The sequence below is a fragment of the Heptranchias perlo genome, chromosome 17, assembly GCF_035084215.1.
Source record: "Heptranchias perlo isolate sHepPer1 chromosome 17, sHepPer1.hap1, whole genome shotgun sequence".
Lineage (NCBI taxonomy): Eukaryota > Metazoa > Chordata > Chondrichthyes > Hexanchiformes > Hexanchidae > Heptranchias > Heptranchias perlo.
The window spans coordinates 32,110,743-32,137,026 of NC_090341.1; the positions used below are offsets into that span (position 1 = coordinate 32,110,743).

Genomic DNA, 26,284 nt, shown 5'->3' on the forward strand with positions numbered 1-26,284 from the left:
GGTCCTGAACAACTGCGGCACTGTGGAGCAAGGGATTACCTTGAGAGACAGATGGATTACAAGAATTGGAGAGTGGTAATAGTGGGAGATTCTGTCGTTGGGAATAATACAGATAGCCTGCAACCATGACAAGGAGTCCTGAATGGTATATTGCCTCGGTGAGGGACATCACCGAATTGGTGACACAACTTCTGGAAATGTTGTCACAGAATTGTAGACATATCTTGATAGATAAGGACAACCTCTATACTAAGCCCCAATATGAAAAGACATTGGGGTATATTTTACCCTGTATGTAAAGGTAATGAAAAATACTTTATTAAACTATTAGTTTATAATGGCAGTTTAGTTATAAAAAATAATTAAGTTAACATGCATATGAAAATATAATTAATCATCAGCTTGCCAGAGGTATAAATCTGAGATCAACTATATAATTCTCAGACAGCTGCAAAGATTGGCGAAAAACTGTCAAATCTGTTTGTAACAACAGACCCAATTCCACTATCCTTTCTCTTGAGCAGCATAAAGACCCAAGCCACAGCTCTGTGGATATATCTTGGAAATATATCGCCGTTCCTTCATCGTCGCTGAGTCAAAATCCTGGAACTCCCTTCCTAACAGCACTGTGGGAGAACCGTCACCACACGGACTGTAGTGGTTCAAGAAGGCGGCTCACCACCACCTTCTCAAGGGCAATAAGGGATGGGCAATAAATGCCGGCCTCACCAGTGACGCCCACATCCCATGAACGAATAAAAAAAAAGCAATAATTGTTGAAACACTATGGGGTAGAAATTGGACCTCGTTGCACCCGTTTTATGGACGTAAAATGGGTACAAGGCCCAATTTTGGGGACCAACGTCCTGCACCCAAGGCCGCCTGAAAATTAATTTGCTGATGAAGGGGTAGAATAGGTCAAACAGGATGAGTTTCCAGGTTTACTGACCGCTTTATGGTTTTCCTGATTTCCCATTCCAGAGACTTGAGCACATAATCTAGGCTGACACTCCAGTGCAGTGCTGAGGGAGTGCTGCACTGTTGGAGGTGCCATCTTTCGGATGAGACGTTAAACCAAAAGACTCTGCCCTCTAAGGTGGATGTAAAAGATCCCATGGCACTATATCAAAGAAGAGCAGGGGAGATCTGCCCGGTGTCCTTGCCAATATTTATCCCTCAACCAACATCACTAAAACAGATTATTTGGTCATTATCTAATTGCTGTTTGTGGGATCTTGCTATGTGCGAATTGGCTGCCGTATTTCTCTACATTACAACAGTGGCTACACTTTAAAAGTACTTAATTAGTTGTAAAGTATTTTGGGATGTCCTGATGTGGTGAAAGGTGCAATATAAATGCCAGTTCTTCTTCCAAACCCACAGGATTTAAAGAGACATCTCTGAACTTCGCTCCTCAGAGGTACTGGACTCCAGTCAAGTGTTCAAACACTATTGTGCTGAGGCAAGCACGTAACAAAGAAATCTTTAATGTTGAAAGCCTGCTCCCACTTACCACTCAGTGAGATTCTCCTCTCTATATGCCACCTATTTCTGGCCTGATGACAGCTGGAACACAACTGAATATTTAATCTGCTTTTTATCACCAATTGACGGAAATACACAAAGCGATAGGCAGGCATATGCACTACTGGCAGAAAATTTCAGACCTAAATTATCTCCGTTCACGGTTCTCTTTTGTTTTATTCTCTTGCTCCATCTTTGTTTCTAATTTGTATTCTCTCATTCATTCTCATCTGCATTGTACGTTTTTATTTCATTTCTTTTTACTTCATATCATTTTCCCTCCATCTTTGTGCTTCATTCTGCTCTAAATTTCTGTCGGATTGTTTTTTGCTTTGTTTCAGATCCCTGAAGCAGAAAGGAATGTCGCCAACAAGTGATCATTTTTAAAAAAAAATTATTGTTGATGGAAATAGCTGCTTGCTGCAGAGATTAGATTTACATCATTTTGGGCGAGTGGGCAGTTCAAAAAAACTTCCTTTTTTGGGCCTCTTCTGGCCCCGATCCACTTCTAAGTTAGATTGGCCTGGCTGGAAACTCACTGTGGCTTTTCAATCGGGTCCCGATGACGTCATCGGGGTCCAACATATATATGTTAAAAAAGATCCCGCTGACTTTGCGAGGGGATGGGGGGGGGGGGGGTTGTTCTTGCTACCTGCTTAGTTTTTCAGGTTAGAATCCCGACCGGTCAGGTCCCAATGGCTACAGGGCAGGTATGTAACGTGGGCGAATTGAACTGCCCACAGACCCAGTTTCCGCCGGGCGGGAGGGGTTAAAATCACCCCCTGTGTCTAATTTGAGTAATTGAGTAACATATGTAGCAGACTTGAGAGCAACAGGTGACTTTGGACCTATGGTTCCTGAAGCTTTCCACCACTAGATGTTTTCCTCACCTCATGTCTGGGTCTATTATTGATTAATTGATAGAGATTGATTGCTATGATTAGTCAACAATGCCATTATCTTTGTATCATTTGACTACCAGGATGATAGAAGGCAAACTGGATGGACCTAGGTCTTCTTTTGTCTTGCAATTCCTATGTTCCTCTGTTCCTATGTCAATTTTCATAAGGAAAAGTACAGGAAGATTTTTATTTTCAAATCTGTGTTAATTAGGTATGAGTGCTTGGCCACAATCAGACTTTGTATTTTCATAATCTGAAATTTGGATCTATCTGAATCCAAAGTTCAAAAAGGTGGCTACTTAAGTGGATGATATTGACAGATTTCACTAGAACCCCTGACATTGGGATTTGTACTGTCACTAGGCCAACAACAGCTCAGACACATATACTGGAATTAAACTGCCAGAGAGCAAATATACACTCCTCCCTCAAACAGACTACAAGGTATCAGATACATACGCATATGCTGTCCCTCCTTTCATTGTACTAGACTGGATGAAAGCACTACCACCAAAGGCAAAAATTAAAAAGAAAGACCACCCAGGGTGTCATAGATACCTGCCACTGAAACATTTCCTCCTCTGGAGATACATATTACATTTTTAGGTACAGCACACCTGAACTTGAACTGGTTTCAACTGAGTCACGTTTGTATTGTTCTGAAATGATCAAACCTGTCCAATTTGGTTTAGTTCAGATGACTTATTCCTGATGTTAGCATAGTCTGACTAGATAAAACTAACTCTTAATTTTCTTGGTCTAAATTATTTTGTGTTGAATTAGTTTGAAAGAGGCTAGCACATCTAGTGAAAAGCTGAACTGGATATGCGATTTCCATATTTGCAGTTTCCTTCTTTTTATTTCAACATTACAGGCACATTAACAATTGATATTAGCAATAAGGAGCTGCCCTAAGTAGTGGTAATCACAAAGTAGCATTCCTTGTAACTCATATCAGTTAAACAAAGGACTGTTCACCTAATAGTGAAGCTACCGTTTTTGTAACTATTTCTCTTAAGATTCCATGTTCATTGCTAACATTCCAAAGAATCTGTCTCATACAAAATGACTGGCAGTACTAGCTTCTCTTGGGCCTCTCCAATGAATAAAAGCAGAATAAAAACTCTTCAACTGTAAATGCTGTTACTAAAAGCTAATTCTCTACAATGAGTGTTTCCCTTCTCCTTTAGACACCCTTTTCAAGTGTCTCAGTTCCAGCTGCAGAATAAAAGTTTCTATGATAGCTTACCATGCTGAGGTATTGCATTCCTTCGAAACTTAAAAAAATATAGAAATCACAGAACAGTTATCCCATTCACAATATCATTAAAATGTTGTATAGAATAATGGAGCTTGATTTATATCATTCACTTTAATTTCCTTTTACTGTTACTATTGTTTCCCAGTGACAGAATTGATATGAACTCAGTCATGTTTTAGACAAATATATTTCTTTTTTCCAAATCTACATTTATGTTACTTTCTGTCCCTCACTTAGAGCTCTTTTTGCCGCAAATGAGCTAGGGACTAGTTAAGGAACATGCTTTCATGGGCTTTGTCAATGTTGCTCTTGAACCGATGACTGGAAGATGTGAGAGCAGCATTTGATGACTCTCAATTCACCTCCCTCTCCATTGGGAAGTGTGTGGCCTTCATTCATAAACTCCACAGGTGGCAGGGTTGAGGAATCGTGAACACAAGCCCTTCCGTTATGACTCAGTAGCACAGCACGATGGAGCACCAATGTGCCATACCACCTATTGAAACTAAAATAATGGGGATAAAATCTCCAGCTGATTGTATCCATTCCCAAAAAAACTCAAAACAACCATATGCTTTTCTCAATTATTTTAATCACCTTTAGACAATAAATAACAGGACATAGCAGAATAACTTCCTGTTCTAATGGGTACCTGGTCCTTCTTGCACATTACTAGGGCTTCTAGCACCTAAAATATCGAATCTGTAGTCCAGCAGATGAAGACGTTTTAGTACAGAGCCCTAATGACCCATACGGAGTCAGGTCCAGGTTTCTTTTAATTGTTATGTACAACTTTGAAGGCAAACTTTTCTCAGAAAAGCAACTCAATATACTGTGAATACTTTTTCATTCTTTATGGTGTGTTCATTTGCTAGGCATGCAGTTTGGAAGTGGATATACAGAACTCTAGTGAGAAAAATTTTAGATCATTCTCTTTGCACTGAAAAGAAGGAAGTGGGCAAGGTTGCTTAGCCTGCAAAGGTCTACCAGATTGGTTTCAAGACCATAATGACCTATTATTCCCCACAACTTTCTCCCCTCCTCTCGTGAATCTACTGAAATACTTTGGTACAGTTCTCCAGGTGCCAAGCTGCTGAAACAAAGCCCAGTTGACCCTCATTCAGACAATGAGTTTTGCATGGCTATTCTACCATGGAAGGGATCACAGCTAAATCCAATCTGTCATTAACCAACCTTCATATGTGCACTTTACAGCAGGGGTTACTGGAGAGTAATGAGGAGAAGGAACCGCGACTGTTTTCTCTCTTCCCCAGCTCAGAGAAACTATTGCAGCCCATCACTGATTCGGTGGGGATTAGAGACTTCAGCACAGACTGGCGATCATAACTCGGATACTCCTGATCCGTGTAATGCTCAGTTCCACAATAGGCATAACAATTACTAACAAAACCATTGGGCCATTCACGAGGCTGTTTTAATAACTGCTGTAGCTTTTACCATATAGTACAATAAGGCTGCTCTTACCCATACTAACTCCCCTTCCAATGTACTCAAGTCTAATGATTCAAAGTGTATTTTCTGCAGTTTGAAATTTTGTTTTTTGGGTCAGGAAAGAAAAAGAATTTCTGCTCTCATTTGTGCCAAAGAACAAAAATCTTTAAACTTTTTTCTCCTTCAAGTTTCAAAATAATTACTGTTTTTTGCGAATCGCATCACCAGACTTGTAGTGTAGTGTTTTAGTTTCTCAACTTTCTCTGCTGAGTACTGAAATACATTTGCTGCAGTTTTGCCATTTCTCTCAGGTTTTTTCCAACAGATAGGAACAGGAGTAGGCCATTCAGCCCCTCGAGTATGTTCCGCCATTCAATGAGACCATGGCTGATCTGTATCCTAACTCCATTTACCCGCCTTGGTTCCAAATCCGTTAATACCCTTGGCTAGCAAAAATCTATCGATCACAGATTTGAAATTATTGCCCTGGAAATTGCTTGGAGTGGCAAACAATCAGTGCTCGCTGCTCCATAGATTTATACTAACCCATTAACTTAGTGCGGTCTTTACTGGGTGCACTTCCTGTAATACGAAGCGGAGAAGAGCCCAGCGTTAGTTCAAGCCAAGCTAGGACCCATGGGAGAAGCAAGAGGATCACTCTATCCCTCGACCAACAGATTGCAGCATATTTGACAGGGCTACGAACAGTTACTACAAGCTGGAACGTAAAATCTAGGAAGTGAAAGGTACAACGTTCAAATCATTGTAAAAACAGTTATAGACAGCAAAAAAAGAGAGGGTAAGAAATAATCGAATTAAATAAAAGAGACGGAAGGGAAAAGTAAAAAAATGTTTTTTAAATTTTTTTTTTAAATGACCAAAAACTGTTAAAATAAGGAGCCATGAGATCCCACATTTTTAAAAAGTTAATTTTTAATTGTTTGGCAGTCATTAAGACTTACCATGCTATTAAAACATAGCTTAGACTTGGTATTTCTAAGCATACCTGCTTTGTGGCGATATTGGTTACTTTCCAGATGAGCAAGTTGGCGCGAGTTCAATGATTTCACTGGTTGCAACTGGCAATATCCCTTTAATTCGAAGCTGTCATATCGCTGGCGAACCAGGAGGGGCAAGTTGCGGATTTCCGCATTTCACTGCATGTGTCCGAACGCCGGAACTTGCTACTCAATTTTGTCGCTAACAACTGTGAGCGCTGTTGAGTTCACCGTTCTTTTCTAAGCAATTTCTGGACCATTAATTGAGTTGGCACGTACTGCTTTCTGGGGGAGAGAGTTCCACACTTCTACCACCTTTTGCATGCAGAAGTGTTACCTAACTTCTCTCCTGAATGGCCTGGCTCTGATTTTAAGGTTATGTCCCCTTGACCTAGACTGCCCCAACAGCAGAAAAAGTGTCTTTCTATCTACCCTATCAATTCCTTTCAAAATCCTAAAAACCTCAATCAAATCACCCCTTAATCTTCTGTATTCCAGGGAATACAAGCCTCGTCGCTGGCGAGGCCGGCATTTATTGCCCATCCCTAATTGCCCTCGAGAAGGTGGTGATGAGCCGCCTTCTTGCACCGCTGCAGTCTGTATGGTGATGGGTCTCCCACAGTGCTGTTAGGAAGGGAGTTCCAGGATTTTGACCCAGCGACGATGCAGGAACGGCGATATATTTCCAAGTTGGGATGGTGTGCGATTTGGAGGGGAACGTGCAAGTGGTGTTGTTCCCGTGTGCCTGCTGCTCTTGTCCTTCTAGGTGGTAGAGGTCACGGATTTGGGAGATGCTGTCGAAGAAGCCGTGGCGAGTTGCTGCAGTGCATCCTGTGGATGGTACACACTGCAGCCACAGTGCGCCGGTGGTGAAGGGAGTGAATGTTTAGGGTGGTGGATGGGGTGCCAATCAAGCGGGCTGCTTTGTCCTGGATGGTGTCGAGCTTCTTGAGTGTTGTTGGAGCTGCACTCATCCAGGCAAGTGGAAAGTATTCCATCACACTCCTGACTTGTGCCTTGTAGATGGTGGAAAGGCTTTGAGGAGTCAGGAGGTGAGTCACTTGCTGCAGAATACCCAGTCGCTGACCTGCTCTCATAGCCACAGTATTTATATGGCTGGTCCAGTTAAGTTTCTGGTCAATGGTGACCCCGAGGATGTTGATGGTGGGGGATTCGGCGATGGTAATGCCATTGAATGTCAAGGGGAGGTGGTTAGATCCTCTCTTGTTGGAGATGGTCATTGCTTGGCACTTGTCTGGCGCGAATTTTACTTGCCACTTATCAGCCCAAGCCTGGATGTTGTCCAGGTCTTGCTGCATGCGGGCACAGACTGCTTCATTATCTGAGGGGTTGCGAATGGAACTGAACACTGTGCAATCATCAGCAAACATCCCCATTTCTGAACTTATGATGGAAGGAAGGTCATTGATGAAGCAGCTGAAGATGGTTGGGCCTAGGACACTGCTCTGAGGAACTTCTGCAGCAATGCCCTGGGGCTGAGATGATTGGCCTCCAACAACCACTACCATCTTCCTTTGTGCTAGATATGACTCCAGCCACTGGAGAGTTTTCCCCCTGATTCCCATTGACTTCAATTTTACTCAGGCTCCTTGGTGCCACACTCGGTCAAATGCTGCCTTGATGTCAAGGGCAGTCACTCTTACCTCACCTCTGAAATTCAACTCTTTCGTCCGTGTTTGGACCAAGGCTGTCATGAGGTCTGGAGCTGAGTGGTCCTGGCAGAACCCAAACTGAGCATCGGTGAGCAGGTTATTGGTGAGTAAGTGCCGCTCGATAGCACTGTTGATGACACCTTCCATCACTTTGCTAATGATTGAGAGTAGACTGATGAGGCGGTAATTGGCTGGATTGGATTTGTCCTGCTTTTTGTGGACAGGACATACTTGGGCAATTTTCCACATTGTTGGGTAGATGCCAGTGTTGTAACTGTACTGGAACAGCTTGGCTAGAGGCGCAGCCAATTCTGGAGCACAAGACTTCAGCACTACAGCCGGGAAGTTGTCGGGGCCCATAGCCTTTGCTGTATCCATAATTTCAATTGATATCATGTATGCATAATTTCAATTGATATCACTGGCATTATTTATAGGACACATGGCCATTTCTGTCATCCGTGGGAATATATAAAAAACCACACACCAAGGCTTGCCAATGACTGAACTGATACCCGCTCTGTGCTTCAGCAGATAACAGTCTACTTTACACGCCTTTACTAGAATGAAACCTGGACTCCAAGGGTTAAATTACGAGGCGAGATTACACAAACTGGGGTTGTATTCCCTGGTATTTAGAAGATTAAGGGGTGGTTTGATCAACGTTTTCAAGATATTAAGGTGGACTGACAGGGTAGATAGAGAGAAACTATTTCTGCTGTTTGGGGAGTCTAGGACCAGGGGACATAACCTAAAAATTAGAGCCAGGACTTTCAGGATTGAAGATAGCAAACACTTCTACACATAAAGTGTGGTAGAAGTTTGGAACTCTCTTCCACAAATGGCAGTTGATGCTAGCTCAATTGTTAATTTTAAATCTGAGATTGATAGATTTTTGTTAACCAAGGGTATTAAGGGATATGGAGCTGAGGCGGGTATATGGAGTTAGGTCACAGATCAGCCATGTTCTCATTTAAATGGTGGAACAGGCTCAAGGGGCTAAATGGCCCACTCCTGTTCCTATGTTACTGCATTCCACCTTGTTCAAGCTGGTTCATGCTAACATACACAGCTGATGGTTAAATTAAAATGATTTAATTGCTCTGCAAAGGGATGTTTTTCTTCTTGATGTCCTTTTGAAAAAGGAAGGAATTGAAGTAGAAAAAAACTTCTGTAGGGCATAATAGTGCTATCAAGCTTGACAGTATGTGGTGAACGTGTTCTTAAAATACCATTTTCCCACAATTTGTCTGGTAATTTATAAGCATACTCCAAAATTACCCTGATTTGAGAAAATTGCAAGGTAAAATGAAGGAGTGTGTAGGAAGTTGTCATTTCACCACAGAATAAAACTGAAATGTACAGAGCTCCTTCATGAATACATCAAACATCTTGGCATGATTTTAACATGGTGACTCGAAGTCAGCGAGTGGAAAACTTTTCTGCACGTCAGCTCAAGCTATCGCGACTAGATTGAAGGCCCTTACTGTTACTTCCGGGTTTCTCGTCTCCAAGCTGCGCAGCGGGCGTACTGCGCACCCGAATGATGTGCTGTGAACTGGAGTATTTAAAGGGCCATTGCAACCTCGGACTTGGAAGGACAAAGGAGGAAACTTCAGAAATGCAGCACAACAGGTTTAAGGCAGCACCCCGTTTTCGAGTCTCCTCTCTTGCATTGCTGCTGGCTGCTGTCAGGAGCACGAGGGACATACTGTATCCGGCTGACGGGAGGAAGCCCTTTGCTTCTGCCACCAAGAAGGTCTGGCACGAGGTGGCAGAGGAGCTGAGCAGCAGGAGCACGGTGGCAAGGTCATGGGTACAATGCAGGAAGCGCTTTAATGACCTAACCAGGTCAGGAAAAGTGGGTACAGTTACTGATTCACTTACATCCTGTGGTGTACATCATCCCCCCTCTCATTCTGTCTTGCCAAGCTTACTCCATCACATCACTCCTCACATGCACTTAAGTCTCACCATCAACTTACCTTCACTTTCTGTGCACTTCCTCACCTCCCCATTTGTGAACCCACCACTCCCACCCACTGATCCTGATGTAATGTGATGAATCTGTCTGATACTCACCCTCTGATGCATCTGTTTCATTGTCAGCCTCACGCAAAGCAATGCATCCATCGGATGAGCATGTTACCTTCACTCACTCACACATCTGTTATTTCTCCCCTTATAGGAGAAGAGAGCGCAAAATGCATGGGCGAGGAGTAGGACTGGAGAGGACCCACCAGAAATAGTGCCCCTGACAGATGCGGTGGAGGAGGCATTGGACCTCAGCTGCAAGATTGAATGCCTAGCTGTCGGAGATGGCAAGACTGGCACCCCGCAATTGGCTGGTGACAGAACTTTAACATCCTTCACACACATCATGAATTGATGTTATCAGTGATTGACCTGTTGCACATCTCAGTATGCTCATTGCAAACAAACTTCTGTGAGGATTTTTTTAATATCGCTTTATGTTCTCTTCCAGGGCCGTCACGGATTGATGATGAGGCAGGCGCCATAGAAGAAGGCAATTCCTTAGAGGAGCTCAATTCCTCAGAGGGTGCACCGTCACATCATATCCAGCCATGCACCAGCACAGATATTCGCATTTCGGTGGGTCCTGTTAGACAGATAGTTGGGTTGTCACCTGGTGATTCAACACTTACAAGTGTGTGCAAGCAGACACTGGTGGCAGGGCCAGCTGTGGAGAGTCCGCGTTGGGGGGGGGCACACTCCTCTCCAAGCTCTGCTCAGCTGGTCCCAGATGATGAACCCCGGGGGACATCGTTGAGAGTGAGGATGATCGAGATACAGCTCCACCTTGCAAGGTAATGGAAAAGGTATCACGCACACTCTCCACAATAGCAGATAGGATGGAGGAGTCCAACTCCATCGCTAGTGGATTGGTGGCGCAAGGTGTGGGAATGTCTTTGATGGAGAATGGCAGCCTCCATTGAGTTTCAAGCACTGCTCTCAAATGAGTCCATGCAGGCCGTGTCCTATGAGGAGAGATTGAGTAGAATGGGCCTATATTTTCTGGAGTTTAGAGGAATGAGAGGTGATCTCATTGAAACGTATAAAATTCTTAGAGGGCTTGACAGGATAAATGCTGAGAGGCTGTTTCTCTGGCTGGAGTGTCTAGAACTAGTGGTCATGGTCTCAGGATAAGGGGTCGGCCATTTAGGACCGAGATGAGGAAAAATTTCTTCACTCCGAGGGTTATGAATCTTTGGAATTCTCTACCCCTGTGGAAGCTCAGTCATTGAGTATATTTAAGAGTGACATTGATAGATTTTTGGACACTAAGGGAATCAAGGGATATGGGGATCAGGCAGGAAAGTGGAGTTGTGGTAGAAGATCAGTCATGATCTTATTGACTGGCAGAGCAGGTTCGAGGGGCCATATGGCCAACTCCTGCTTCTATTTCTTATATTCTTATGACAACGGCCAGGCGGACTCTGGATGCCAACATGACTGCCGCCTTAAACGGGCCAACAAAAACCGTGGCCTTAGAAAGTGCCACATTTCCTCATCAGCCTGCTGTCGAGCAGAGTGGTGGGAGTGATGTTGCACTGGCCCGGGAGAGGGATGATGACGAAAGAGGACATGTAAGTGGGGACTCCACTCAAAGTGCTCCCACATCTCACCCGTTGCTCCCCCCCACCTTACCAGTACCTGTAATGCTGCCTCATCTCCCGATGTCCGAGTTTGCCCCTGCACAGATGCAGGTGGATCAGTCTTTCGCAGGCCCTTTGCGGGCTCCAAAACCCAGAGATCATAGGCCGAGAACATCTCAGTGGTCAGGGCATGAATCTGAGCAACCTGCCACTACCTCTGCTGAAGCCACAGGGGATGCACCACGTAGAAGAGGAAGAGGAAGGCTAAGGTTTTGTAATCACCAAGGGTATACGCAAGGGTGTCTGACAGAATGTTATATTTGTTTTTTGTTAAATGCACATTAAATTTTGTAATTCTCTGCCATACCACTGCCATGTCTTGCCCATTCTTGAGTCCCTTTTGTGAAAGCGCTCTTTCTTGTGCTTCATCGTGAATGCCAAGACATGATGCCACTTATTGGGTGCGTGAAAAGTGGTTGAAGGACTGGTTTGTGCAAACGGAGAGAGGGAGGGCGGTGGTGGCGGTTGTTCCAGGTGGTCTGAGTAGTTCACTATCTTCACTCTGCAGATCTCATTATGAGAACCTGTTAGATATGAGTGACTCTCGGGCATCATGAGCAGCCATGTGCGCCGCTGCTCTGGCGATGGGTGCTCCATCTTCATCCTCCCCCTCTTCCGCCACATCGTCTTCTTCAATGTTGCCGGCAGATGAGGATGCTTTTTGAGCGCATTCAAACTCCTCCACCTATTACCCTCTCTGCTGAGCGATGTTGTGCAGGATGCAACACACCACTATTATTCTGCACACCCTCGCTGATGAGTACTGAAGGGATCCCCCAGATCGATCCAGGCACCAGATGCATCTTCAGCATTCCTATGGCTTGTTCAGTGACAGACCTGGTGGTGATGTGACTGTCATTGTACCGCTGCTGTCCCTCGTTGGTGGGGTTTCTCCCAGGTGTCATGAGCCACGTTTGCAGGGGGTATCCCTAGTCTCCAAGGAACCAGCCCTTAAGTCTGTCTTGTGTGTGGAAAAGGGCCGAGATGTTGGACTTGCGCAACTGCCAGGAATCTGGCCCACACCTGCAGAAACCTCCTCCGGTGGTCGCAAACCAGCTGCGTATTGATGGAGGGATATCCCTTTTGGTTGATGAACAGTCCTGGCTCATATGGAGGTCCTCAGATTGCTACGTGTGTGCAATCAACTGCGCCCTGCATCCGTGGGAAGCCAGTCAGAGAGTGGAAACCCACTGCCCTGAAGTCTGAACACAAGAATTCTGAGTGTAAACAAAGAAATCTCAGTCAAAACACATAGTACTCCCAGCCAAAGGTTTATCTGAGAGAACTAAGTGCCCTGCTCCAAAAACTCACCTTTTATTCACATGTGTCAATCACTGGTTTAAAGGTCCAAGTGAGGGTCAGCTGCAACTCGACTCTGTTTCCATGGCATGTTTCAGAGGCCACGGGAGACACGTTCAGGGAAAGTTAAAATTGTTTGTGTAATTCAATACACAAAAAGTTAATCCCCTTAACTGATTTAAATGCCTAAATTGGCCCTTTAAATATTGTCCCATCAGCACTTCCGGGTGTCAGAAGCACGCACGCATCCAAACACGTCTAGGTCAAACCCGGAAGCGGGCGTGTTGGATGCATAATACGGTCCCGCTCCGACTTCACTGCCCACTCACCCCCAACCCACCCGTTCTTGGAGGTTAAAATTACCCCCATTTCCATGATTATAAGATTTTTCTGATACGATTTCATGATATTTTGTTAAAACTGTAAAATAAACTTACCTTTTAGTCATGGAGTTGTTGCAGCTTTTTCTTGTACAGAGTACAGCACTATGAAGTAGTGTCATAGTTACCATAGGGACTAGTTGGATAGGCACTAAAAACCAGAATAAGGGTGGTAGATTGTTGCATTGTGGCAATAAGAGTGTGCTTTGTTCGTGGTACTAACACCGCAGAATGCTTGGTGATAGTTTTTAGACACACATTACTATGGTTACAGCTGCTGACCACTGATCAGCCCACAGCACACAGCTGTTTCAAATTGCCTCAATTATTGGCAAAGTAGCTTTTCCAGGTTATCTCAAATGGGAAGAGCTCCATTAGAGTTATTAGATAATGATTAAAATGTGATGGTGTTCTATGGACTAGACCCAAATGATGATTAAAAATAATTCTGTTCAGTGTTTTGGATTGTATTTGGCTTTTGTGGCTATTTCATAGTAGTAAGTCACAGCAAATCAATTCAGGTAAGCAAAATGAAAGCATAGGAACCTTTATGTAATTTTTAACTCAGCTCTTTGGTGGTACTGCTTATTACACTAACACAATGCTATTTTCCACTCATGTTTTTGCTCATTGTGTTTGCTCCATTGTTTGTTTTGCTATAGATCTTGCCTTTTAGATTTTTCCATGGCAGTAACTGATACCGCACCATGTTAATAAAGCCAACAAATACATCAGTTGGGGATATGTTGTCATTAATAGTGCTGCGTGAAGAACTTTTGCCTCAGCTATTCAGCACTAATCCCTGACATTAATTAAATCATCTCGCAGTCGAACCTCATCCTGGCAGAGTCGTATAAAAGAGAACAAGCAAGTTCAGCAGATACTTCCTAGTACTTGAGGGGTAAATTCAGATGCATGTGGCAACTGCTGTAAGGGAGAAAAAGACCAAGGAACGGGCCTTAAACTAGACTTTTCCCTTGTATGGTTGCAGTTACATCTATAACCTGGTTTTAAATCTGCTGAGCAAACGCATAACTAGGATCATGTTATTCTCTTAGTTTACAACCAACAGAAGATAATGCTATCCAAATATAACAAAATTGCAATCATGTAGGTGCAAGCCCTAAACATATATGAGCAAATACATGTGGAATCAAACCTCACTCCAATCTAGTTGTGCTGTCTTCACTGAGACCCACCCAAAGTAATAGCTTGGGTAAGCAGTTTAATATTGGATTCAGTATAACAGCTGAAGCTAACACAAGGGGTGAAATTTCACACAAAATTTATTTCACACCAAAAATGATAGTACAACAAGGCCGCTATGCATCATTTTCTTGCTGCTTGTGGCATTGTGACACTTGCCCATTTACATTTTTAGGGCTTGCAGCAGACAGAAGGCCCATGCCAGCTACCAGGAGCGGAACCGCAGGTTTGCAGCTGTGTTCCTGTTTCCATCTCTGGCCCAATGCTTAGTTGGTGGTAAGCCTGCAACAGCAGTGGGCCTGTGCCATCGAACAGGCACTCAGAAAGGAAAATCGGCCCCATAATGTTTGTGTGCCCAGGTTACTCTGGAACTCAGAACACCTTCACACAGACTTGTGTGATGCTTGACAAAGAAGGCATGAGTCCGCCTGCACATGTATAAGGGCATACTGACTTTTACAGGAAATCAAAGCTCCCGGTGTGTTATCTGGCCAGAACAAGTAAAGCAGTGTTATTTAAAACACATCACTTGCATTGATCAGTTAAATATATCAGTAACTAAGGTGAATCAACAGACTGTGAGATAGAGTAATGCTTGATTGAGGGGTGGGACGATAAAGGTAAAATTAACAAACTCTGACTATTAAAACTGAATGGGGAGGACAACAAACACTATTTTAATTAGTTTTAAACTGAGACTCTGTCTATTTGTTCAGGTGTATGTAAAAGATTCCATGGCATGATTCAAAGAAAAGCAGGGAATGCTCCCAGTGTCCTGGCGAACATTCACCCCTCAAGCAACACCACAAAAACAAATAAATCACTCATTTACCCCTTTTGCTGTTTGTGGGAATGTTGTTTATTCAGTATGTCTATTCCAACCAACAATCACTATTTATATGGATTTTAATTGAGAAACCAAGGCTGAGATTGAGAAGACACAGTAAATCAGGAAGTAGAGACTTTATGCTGTCAAGCTTGGGTTTTAAATGTCTGACGATTATCGGAGGATGGGAAAGTTTCTGACTTTTGAAATCCTAGGAAGGACTACATTTTAGTAAGAGACTGTGCAATGTACGGAAGCAAAGTGCATGAAGAACAGCATATTAGGAAGTTAGAAGAAACAAGAGAAGATAGTTCAGAGGAGCGCAGACCACAATAGTTTTGATAAAATAGAGAAAGATAAGAATGGTTGTGATGGAAAGAAACAGGTTGGAGTGAGATAGTAGTAAGAGAGAAATCACTCATCAGACAACAAGCCTTTTTTGTGTATCCTGTTCAGGAATGTAAGAGAGATGACATAAGGGCCTCCAGGATAAAGTGAACAATGGAGTAGATTTTACAAATTAACACTCCTGGTGCAGAGACTTGTGCAACAGGAACACATATTGGGAATTTGGGCATGGAGATCAGTGCATCACACACAATTTCCCATCCATTTAAATGGACAGAAAATATTGAGTGGCTGCTAATCTCCACACCCAATATGTTCTCCTGTTGCATGAAGCTCTGCATCAGGAGCACTAACTCATAAAATCTACCCTACTACCCAGACTTGTGCTTTGTAAAGAGTTACAAGTTATTGATGGGAAAGAAGTATTTGACAATGGTGAAAAAACGGAGTTTCCTGGCAATGGAGGAGTTGTGAGAGTTCTACTTGTGGTCTGAGGAGATAATGATGCCAAGAAGGTCAATGGGTGATGAAAGCCTAAGGGTGGAAACACCAAAGGTAAGAGGTGGTAGCAATTATACTTGTGAGAGGCAAAAAGAGACAGCTTTTTTGAAGAATTAAAAGAAGTAAGATTTGCTATGTTACTACTATGCTACCTATATAGTTTAAGTGTTGATTTTTGGAAACTGGAGAGTAAAACTGTATAGCTTAACATAGAAAAAGACATCTATGGTGTTAATACTGAGGCTGATATTCTACATACATATTACAGTTGGTAGAAAATATATTGACATTTTACACTAACACCTATCTAAAGAAGTCTGAATATTGTTTAAAAACAGAAAAGTCACTTTATGTTGGCAGCTGGTCCACAATTGTATATAAATGTATTGCATTCTTTCAATTTCACAGAACAGTTTACGCAAATTCTCAATCAACACCTTCTAATAAGGACTTGTCAACTGGAGGTAAATTTGACATGAGCAGCCTCTGTTCAAAAAGGATCATAATTCTAGCTCAAGAAAATAACTTGTATCACATCTATTACATAATTTTCAGATTTTACTATATTATTTTTTCTGATGTACCACTGAAACAAACTGATCTACTCAAAGTAAACACTAATCAACTTTTGAAGTGTTCTAGAAAGCCCAATTTCATCACTGTTGACAGAAAAGTCTGTGCAATTTTCATTTAATGATTGTCATTTGCAAAGTAGATATCATTGATGTAGTTTTCAGTGTGGTACTGCAATTATCTGAACGTAGATTTTCCCACGTGATTTACGTGACCTAGCATGATGTTAAGATTGGCAATTACGGTGATCTACTGACCTGGTCAACCGTAAATCATTTTAGTACACAAGGGCCAAAGTATATCGTAAACAATTTTACAACACCAAGTTATAGTCCAGCAATTTTATTTTAAATTCACAAGCTTTCGGAGGCTTCTTCCTTCCTCAGGTAAATGTTCAAAGTATATCTGGCAACATATTTTACCAGTGCATCGCGGAAATTCAGAGTCCTTCATATTAAGGGTAGATAGAAATAATATTTACAGATTAAGTCCAGACCTGAAGATTACTAATATATGAAAGAGTTTGCACATTTAGTCATTACCCCTTTTAGCTCCTTACACAGATGCAAAACATAAAGGGAATTATATCTTATTGTTCAGCTAGTAAGACTTAATTCAGTACGCCATGAAGAATCAAAGAGATCCATTTATTAGACTTAGAATAAATATCCAGCTCAAATTTAAAACTCTGCAACTAATTAGCCCTGTACATAATACACGAATAGAATGATATTTTTAACATTGAAGGTTTATGACTGGTAGTTCCCATTTCAGAAGGGACTGAAGCGGGGAGCTTGTCTTTGTTACCAACAATTAGTGAGAAGGCCAAATGCCCACAAATTAAAATGTATGTATTATTTCTCCTAATGTTTAGACTGTCAGTCAGTTGTGGAGCTAGAAATTTTAAACTAGCCCATGTAAAGTGAATAGAACAACTAGCATATAATATATTTTGGGTCTGTGCCTGCCCTGAATTTTTAATATTAAATTCAGCTGGGAGAATATACTAGATTTTTAAAAATATTTGTTCTCAGGATGTGGGCAATGCTGGCAATTCTCATAATTGCCCTGAGAAGCAGATGATGGGCCTTCTCTCTTGAACCACTGCAATTGTTGTCGTGACGATGTTGATCTGGGGAGGATCCATGGTAACAATTCTAAATTAAATCTTAATGGCTCACTCAAATACCAGCAATTGAATCTGCAGCAAATTGCTCCCGAGTTCACTTCGGAATTCGGAGGGCTAATTCATATTAATATCTTCAAAACGCCATTTAAATTCATTAGGATTCAGGTGTGTGGAGGCAGCATGATGTTTGTGTGGTGACATCATGACTTCACGACAAATGTTCACAAAATAATTATGACATTTTAACTATTTTTCAGCGAGGTCGACATCTGAAGCCGGCCTCGCCAGGGAAACCTAACACCAAGAAGTAGCAGGCCCAGAAGAGGACAGAAAGGTAAGTTTATTTTTTTTCTTGCAGGTTTCCTTGTGGGTTGGGACGAGCAGGTGTGCTCCTCCAGACCCCACAAGGAAACCTTAGGCCTCCAATGTCCATGTCTCCCCTCCCCCTACCGCACTCGACTCCGTCCCCCATCTGATCCATTTACCTGAGTACTGGGGACTGTTCCCACGGGTCCCAAGCACCAGTCTCCTCCCATGCTTGCCCCACTCCTGCCCGCTTGCCTCATGTCACTGATGCCGGGTTCGGGCGGAAGTCAGAGTTGGTGTTTTTAATTGAGGTCTGGGCCTCGTGTCAGCAAATCCCACTGCCTCCTTGCTTGCTACTCGCTCCAAGTTACAGTCGGGGCTAGTGCATGACTGCACCTTTAATCAGAGAGTAAAATATTAATGTATTCCTCTTTAATAGGTAAAATTTTTGGAAAGTATTGCTGCTTGAAATGAGGCTTAGTAAATATGCTTGTATCATATTAATACTTCTGAGTAAAGCAGACCTTCTTTCTGATTCTTGAACGTTATTTTGAAGAGATTTTTTTGCTCCTTCAGTCAATAACACATTACAAGAATAGAAATATATTTATTAAAATTGCAGATTTACTACAGTCAACTTAAACCCAATTTGAGAAAAATATACTCGGTGTGCATTTTTCCTGAAAAACATGGAAAAAATACATTACACACTAACAGTTACCTTAGATTACACGATATTTCCTCTATGATAAAATACAAGTGGACACTCTTAGGCTTCTTGCAAAGCTTGCTAGTGGTCCAATGAACTGATTTCTCGCAGTTTTCCATGGTCAATTCATTTGAATAATTTCTGTGTCTGTAGCTTTGGCCTCGTGCAGGGACTGAACCTAATGGGGGAAGCCCAAAACCTAATGGTTCTGTGAAAAAGTGATGGAGCAGTACAGCATGTTTGATGGCTGACAAAATCAACGTGCTGCTGTGTGAAATGGTTGTCAATGTTGCTCAATATGGCACTACAGGGCACCCTCCCCAGAGGACAGTTTCCCTGGGGTCACATAGACACAAAGGGCATGTCTCTCTGACATGCCCCAGTAGATCTGGTGAGGTGCGTGGACCTCATCAGATTTTGACTGTTACTTGGGTAACAGTGGGTCTGTGCGACTCACCTCGTACGCAGGGGCACCTCCCTCTGAGTGTTGCTATGCAACTGCTCCGCATCCTCAAGTTCCCAGAGGGCAGGAGGGATTCCTGAAAGAATACCCATCTTGTCCAGTGGGGGCAGTTTTCATTCATAAGGCAATTCCTTTGAATGGTAGGTGTTTTTAAAAAAATGAAAAAGGAAAATTCAACAGTTCACTGCAAATGACAAAAAATAATGGGCTGGAAATTGCATGTAAAATAACGATGAGTTTAACAGCACTCACTGTTATTCATGGGCAAATCGAAGAGCAGCTTCCGGCGACCGCACATGCGCAGTCAAACCCAGAAATCCAGAACTTGCTCTTCCTGATTAACTGGTGATCTGAAAGCTTCATGTTAAAGGAACCTCGCCAGTTGCAATCAATGGACCAACGCCAACTTGCTGCACATCCCAGCTGGAAATAAGAACATAAGAAATAGAAGCAGTAATAGGCCATATGGTCCCTTGAGCCTGCTCCACCATTCAATCAGACCATAGCTGATCTTCGACCTCAACTCCACTTTCCTGCCCAATCCCCATATCCCTTGATTCCCCTAGTGTCTAAAAATCTATCTCTCAACCTTGAATATACTCAATGACTAAGCATCCACAGCCTTCTGGGGTAGAGAATTCCAAAGATTCACAACCCTCTGTGTGCAGAAATTCCTCTTCATCTCAGTCTTAAATGGCCGACCCCTTATCCTGCGACTATGCCCTCTAGTTCTAGACTCTCCTGCCAGGGGAAACAACCTCTCAGCATCTACCCTGTCAAGCCCCCTCAGAATCTTATATGTCTCAATGAGATCACCTCTCAGTCTTCTAAACTCCAGAGAGTATAGAACCATTCTACTTAATCTCTCCTCATAGGACAACCCTCTCATAAAAACATAAGAGCATAAGAAATAGGAGCAGGTGTAGGCCATCCACCCCCTCAAGCCTGCTCTGCCATTCAGCAAGATCATGGCTGATCTTCTACCTCAATGTTATTTTCTTGCACCATCCCCATATCCCTTGTTGCCTTTAATACCTAGAAATCTATCAATCTCTGCTTTGAATGTACTCAGTTGCGCAGAACAATCGCCAGACAGGAGGGTTCCCTCCCAGTCGGGGAACACTTCAGCAGTCAAGGACATTCAGCCACCGATCTTCGGGTAAGCGTTCTCCAAGGCGGCCTTCGAGACACACGACAACGCAAAATCGTCGAGCAGAAATTGATAGCCAAGTTCCGCACCCATGAGGACGGCCTCATCCGGGATCTTGGGTTCATGTCACGCTACACGTAACACCACCAGCAAGGAAAAAAAAGTTATCTGTTTTTAATACAACTGGAAATTCTCTCTCTCTCTGCCTTTCGGGTCTCTTTCTCTCTGTCTGTGTAATTTGACACATTGTGTATTCAGCATACTGGGACCTACTGTTTTCCGTGGCTAACCTGTCTGAACACCAACGACACCATTGATTGGTGTGATGGTGTCACAGTCTAATATAAGGTATGTGATTTGAGAACCTCTCATTCACTACTCACCTGACGAAGGAGATAATCTCCGAAAGCTTGTGATTTTAAAATAAAATTGTTGGACTATAACCTGGTGTTGTAAGATTCCTTACATTTGTCCACCCCAGTCCATCACCGGCATCTCGACATCGTTAACAAATCTCACCACATTTGTAGGTCTAAACTAACTTTTAACGATGTGGTAAGTATTAATGACTGCCAAACAACCTCTCTGGCACTGAAAATTAACTTTTAAAAATGTGGAGCCTCATGATTTCTGATTTTAGTAGTTTTTGGACTTTTAAAATTAAAAATTTTTTAAAAACTTTTTCTTTCTTTTTCTTTTATCTCAGTCTTTCAATCTTATCCTCCCTTTCTTTTGCTTTCACTATCTCATTTTATAGTACATTTACTAACCTTATTGAGCCTGGTTTTTAGTCTGCACGGTTTATCAATGAATTTCACTTTCTGGTTCTCACAATGTGGTTTGCTTCAATCTGATTGGTTATGGGGACATACAGATCCTTTCCCCGCTCATGCAGCCTGGGAAACAACGCTGCTGTTTTTTGAAGTCGCCTTTCATCAAGTTGCCGCCAAAAAGAACATGGAAATTTAGTGTGTGAATTTAAAGCTCATGAGTGGTGAGCACTGTTGGTTCGCCACTCAGAGCAATTTATGGGCCAAAGAATGAATCCAGAAAAACCCAGTAAAACCAAATGAAAGTAATTGAGTCCAATATCCTGATCATATTTCTGAGAGGAGATAGGTAACAGAAATGTAAATTTTATGTTTTTATGAAAGGTTTAAGCAATGATTGGATACATTGTAAGATAAATTATGGCCCCGATATTTACGGGGAGGCGGAGAGGGAGTGGAGGTGATGACCAGCGACCAGAAAAGCCGGATATATACGGGAAACGCGGAGGTCCTGCCGAATTTAACGGCAGGACATCATTTCAATTTTTTTTCTCCATTTCCAGATTAAGACGCTGGCTGGCTGGCAGGCGAGAAGGCCTGCAATAGAAGGCAGCAGCTGGAGACCAGAGAGGAGGGAGGGAGGGAGAGATTGTGGGAGGTGCGGGGGGGGGGTGGGGGGAAGAGATCCTGGGGGGGAGGGGAATTGGATTGCGGGGTGGGAGGCAGATCACAGTAGGTTAGCTTGGGGGGGCCGCGGGGTAAGCACACCTGCTGCTCCTGGCCTACAATCAGTGCTGGAAAAGCACTTACCTATTGGATCTGACAGTTCTCGCCTCCTTTTAGTTGCCGGGTTTCCTGAGCTTTGGGAAACCCGGCCCACAGCTGTTAAATTCAAAAGTCTGCTAAAATCTGAGGCACGCAGCCTCATTAACATAAAATTACTGACTTGCCTCTTGAGAGCAAGGTACTCGCCCGGCCCCCCAACCTGCCCCGGTTAAACCGGAAGTTGGCGCATTCGCGGTGGGTTGGGGTCGGGTTTCACATTTTAAAGAATTTATCCCCCCCACCCATTCTGGGGAGTTAAAACTCCCCCCTATATTCATCGAAGCCGAGGGGGCAAACTCAGGTTCAGATTTGTAAGCATGTAATTTTTCTATTAGCTTTGGAAATAGCTTTAATACATTTTTGGAAGGAACACGATACTTAGTTGAAAATGGTTAAACTAATTGATCTTAAGAAAGCCAGTGAAGGAAAAAAATGAATGCAAATTGAATGATTAATTACAGTCACAAACTAATTTAGAAGTTTTATTTTAGCTAACAGGGTAACAACATAAAACAACTCTGGGATTGTTCAATCAGTGAATAAGATTCTATTGCATGGAATCCACAAGAGTGAGATTTACAAACCTAACTCCTACATGTCTGCATTTTTTGTACTTGTAGTTTGGCCAAGTATAGTCTACAATAGCATCTTTCAAAAAGAATGTTACATGTATGGCTGCATAAGGATTTCAGATGTATTAGGTTCAAACAGAATGTTTTTTGCCATATTGCAAAACTGTTAGGGATAAGATTTTATATTTTGAAGTTAGGATTTTGTCATATGATAGTTTATGAGATCCGATAAAGGAATGTTTATAAATAATTTTAGTATACTGTTGTAGAGTGAATAATATTGGGGAATAATTGTGACTGCTGGTAAGGAGTTTCCTATTTGGAAAATCTTACTTGCACTATTTTTGGTACACATTAAGTACCAGATGCTAAGGAGACTTGGTTGAGCTCCAGGTCACCTGTTCTATTACATTAAGGAACATTTGTCCATCACCATTCCAAATGGATTTTTTTGCTCTGTGCAACAGGGGAATTTTTTGTTCCAATCTAAAGTACATGGAAGCACTCACAACATCTGTAGAATGCAGACTCGGCATGTTGTTATTCTAACTCTCCAGGAATGCAAAATTGAATTAAATAGCTCATTACTTTAATAAGTGACACAGTAGCTAACACAGACAAATTATTTGGTCCGTTGGTTATGTCCTTTTTTGGTGGAGACCTATTTATAACAGAGTCATGGAGCACCATGCCGCCCCAAAATGCTCTGAAGATGAAAGTTAATAAGGCTTCAACGATCCATCCAAAAAAACTGCCAAGGTTAGAATGAGAATCAACTAGAAAGGAATGCATTTCCATCAACAGCCTCCATTAGCTTGTGTGCAAGTTGGAAAAAAACATCATCAACACCATGAACAATTCGTCTAACCTTAGTAGCTATATCCACCACAACGACAATATTAGCATAGAAGTGAACCAAAGAATTGGCCTTGCTCCATCTGTTATGTTCAACCTTCAGTAACAACTATGGTGGAATAGACCATTGAGCCTGCAGATGAAGCTTTAATATTTTTTTTCCTCCAATACAATCTACTGTAGTCAAAACTTGCACTCTGGTCAGGGCCCAACTACAGGATTATTAGCCTTCAACATGTAAACACCATCTACTCTCCACCAAATGCAACAACATATCACAAGTATTACCATTGTCAGTGGGCTAACGTTGAACCATAACCTGAACCTTGGGCCAACTGATCATTATGCTATTTTGGACATGCTGCTCAAGAAATACTGTTAGTGCTGGTTAACCAACCCACAACTACCAGAATGGAAGCAGCTGCTGGGGCTAACAAATTCTCACTGGGCTGATTAACAACTCAAGACCATCAGATACACCAACTACTCTATTCTATGAGTCACCCAATCAACATTACTCAGAACAGAAGTGCCTATCGTCATATTGTTCCGAATGCACTGAATCTGTGTCAGGCATATTGATTGATTAAGATCATAACAACATAAGAAATAGGAGAAGGTGTAGGCCATAAGGCCCCTCAATCCTGCTCTGCCATTCAATAAGTTCATGGCTGATCTTCTATCTCAACTCTACTTTCCCGCCCTATCCCCATCCCCTTTGATTCCCTTGGTGTTCAAATATCCATTGATCTCAGTCTTAAATATACTCAACAACTGAGCATCCACAGCCTCTGGGATCGTGAATTCCAAAGATTCACAACCCTCTGAGTGAAGACATTTTTCCTCATCTCGGTCCTAAATGGCCGACCCCTTATCTTGAGACTATGACCTCTAGTTCTAGACTCTCCATCCAGGGGAAACAGCCTCTCAGCATTTACCCTGTCAAGCCCTCTAAGAATTTTATATGTTTCAATTAGATCACCTCTCATTCTTTTAAACTCCAGAGAATATTGGCCCATTCTATTGATTGACAATAATTGTGACAATTCTGAAGGCACATCAGTTGAATGTGTCAGTTAATACCTTAAAATAGTTGAGCACCTTTTCACAACTGAAAAAAAAACACATTTTGTAAAAGGAGACTCGTATGTGCATCTTACCAGGTAGTTGATACAACGAGACTTAATTTCCAAGTTGAAGTGTAAAATGAGAAAGCTAGTTCGGTAAATCATTTTTAAAAATATTATGACCAATACAATTTCCCTGTAACTTGGCCTGTTTTGCTGTATCATTGATCTGTTGTAATAATGTACACATCAGTGAAGATGCCCTTCACTCTTAGGTGTCTGGCCTTAGTACTATGCTAAAAAAGTATATTACATTAAACAATATTATATTGCTTATGTTTCTGCAGGCCACATATAGCACTAGACTAATTTGTATTTGCATTTCTAAGGTAACAGATGTTTCTCATATGACGATTTGCTTCTGGACCTCACCACATCTTCCAGATGCTTTCTAATTATGTAACATTCAGTGTACTCTGCTTTAATACACATTCTGCTCAATATGCCAATTGTGGCTACACCTAAATATGCTGTGGTCAGAGCTAACCACTATTCAGACATGTTGTTAGTGAACTGTATTAGAAACCTACTGGGACTGATTATGCTGTCAGTCTATGAGACCTCCTAAAGAGTTCAAATGCAGCAATCCATATATAAAGCTCGAGTATAGCAAGCAAACATATGGATTTTCTTATGCTTTAGGTCATGCAGAATGAGTATAAGTGAAGTGGCATTTGGTCCTAGGTCCCAGAATAGCTTCAACTGAATACAAGAAATAACAAAGCAATTTTTTTTACATTTGGAAATGTCTATTCTTAAACATCATACATTGGTAAGACAGGTGAGAGACTTATCTTCTCTTTTAGGTCGCTGTGCCTGGCATCATTCCCTGACTAAAAGGGGGGCAACTAATGGTTTCCCTACAGTGATGACACTTCAAAAACACTTCATTGGCTGTGAAGGACCCCTGAGGATGTGAAAGTGCTATATAAATGCAAATTAATTCTTCTTTATTTCTTTATGGTTCCAGGTCTCTATGCTGCTCTGTAACTAGATGTTAGAAGATACACAAAAAGTGACCTGTAGTGACTTGTAGGATTCTTTGTTACTGATCTTTACTATTGTCAAGTTATTTTTCTTGAAACCAATCTGCTACTATTCAGTACAGGATTCCTGACCTTGTGTTAACAATGGGAAGCAAACTCATAGCGATATCAGGTACAGCGTCAAACTTATACGAATATGTGGGCCAATGTTCATGGCCTTATTATATTTAGAAACATTCTAGATCTGAAATTCCTATCTCTCCAATAAAATGCTCCATCTGATTATTACATTCATAACAGAAAGAGTAGACAAGGGCAGTGCAGTGGATGTGGTGTACATGGACTTTCTGAAGGCCTTCAATAAGGTGCCACATAACAGACTCGTGACGAAGGTCAGGGCATGTGAAGTCAAGGGTCAGATAGCAGAATGGATTGAAAGATGGCTACAAAACAGAAAACCGAGGGTAAGAGTTAAGGAAAGTTTCTCAGACTAGCAGAAAGTGTGAAGTTGTGTCCCACAGGGATTCATGTTGGAACCACTGTTGCTTACCATACACCTATTTGATTTGTACTCAGGAATTGGAGGTATGGTATCAAAATTTGCAGATGATATCAAATTTAGAGGGTATAGCAAATAATTTGGAGGACTACACCAAAATATGGGAAATGAAATACAATGTAACTAAGTGTGAGGTGGTTAATTTCTTTACACAAAGCATGATGAGAATGTAGAACTCGCTGCCACATGGAGTGGTTGAAGCAGAGACACATT

The 26,284-nt window shown here is 42.2% G+C and overlaps 1 long non-coding RNA gene across 3 annotated transcripts in view; it reads left to right on the forward strand.

Moving 5' to 3' along the window:
- The window catches only part of LOC137334234 (uncharacterized), a 168,853-nt gene extending 148,044 nt beyond the window's left edge, over positions 1-20,809 (forward strand). For 2 of the 3 annotated variants that reach the window (XR_010966105.1, XR_010966107.1), the window contains exons 7-8: positions 18,007-18,083; positions 20,300-20,809. This is a non-coding gene — a long non-coding RNA (uncharacterized lncRNA). Of the gene's footprint in view, positions 1-16,455; positions 16,512-18,006; positions 18,084-20,299 lie in introns of all 3 variants that reach the window. The other variant, XR_010966104.1, reaches the window with a different exon arrangement.
- The last annotated feature ends 5,475 nt before the right edge of the window (positions 20,810-26,284 follow it).